The following is a 955-nucleotide window of genomic DNA, read 5'->3' as shown; positions in this document are numbered from 1 at the left end:
TGATATCTCGGGTGCTATTAGAGATAGCGCAATAAACCAAAGTGAATTATCTGCAGGAGGCCCTGGCTCATGAATCTGTGCAACGGGAACGACCTCGAACCACCAGGGGCCGAGAAAACCACAGTCTCATGGGGCCGGACACTCAGGGTCAGATAAAAATCCAATATATATCTGGTGATGTCTTGGGTGCTATTAGAGATAGCGCAATAAACCAAAGTGAATTATCTGCAGGAGGCCCTGGCGCATGAATCTGTGCAGCGGGATCGACCTCGGACCACCAGGGGCCGAGACATCCACCGTCTCATGGGGCCGGACACTCAGGGTCAGGGAAAAATCCAATATATATCTGGTGATATGTCGGGTGCTATTACAGATAGCGCAATAAATCAAAGTGCATTGTCTGGAGGAGGCCCTGGCGCATGAATCTGGGAAGCGGGAACGACCTCGGACCACCAGGGGCCGAGAAAACCACCGTCTCATGGGGCCGGACACTCAGAGTCAGGGGAAAATCCAATATATATCTGGTGATATCTCGGGTGCTATTAGAGATAGCGCAATAAACCGAAGGGACTTAACTGCAGGAGGCCCTGGCGCATGCATCTGTGCAGCGGGAACGACCTCGGACCACCAGGGGCCGAGAAAACCACAGTCTCATGGGGCCGGACACTCAGGGTCGGGGAAAAATCGAATATACATCTGGTGATATCTCGGGTGCTATTAGAGATAGCGCAAAAAAACAAAGTGAATTATCTGCAGGAAGCCGTGGCGCATGATTCTGCGCAGGGGGAACGACCACGGACGACCAGGGTCCGAGAAAACCACCGTCTCATGGGGCTGGACACTCAGGGTGAGGGAAATACCCAATATATATCTGGTGATATCTCGGGTGCTATTACAGATAGCGCAATGAATCAAAGTGCATTGTCTGTAGGAGGACCTGGCGCATGAATCTGTG

Source organism: Nomia melanderi, unplaced genomic scaffold (assembly GCF_051020985.1).
Source record: "Nomia melanderi isolate GNS246 unplaced genomic scaffold, iyNomMela1 scaffold0014, whole genome shotgun sequence".
NCBI lineage: Eukaryota > Metazoa > Arthropoda > Insecta > Hymenoptera > Halictidae > Nomia > Nomia melanderi.
Note: the sequence above shows the minus strand (reverse complement) of the source record.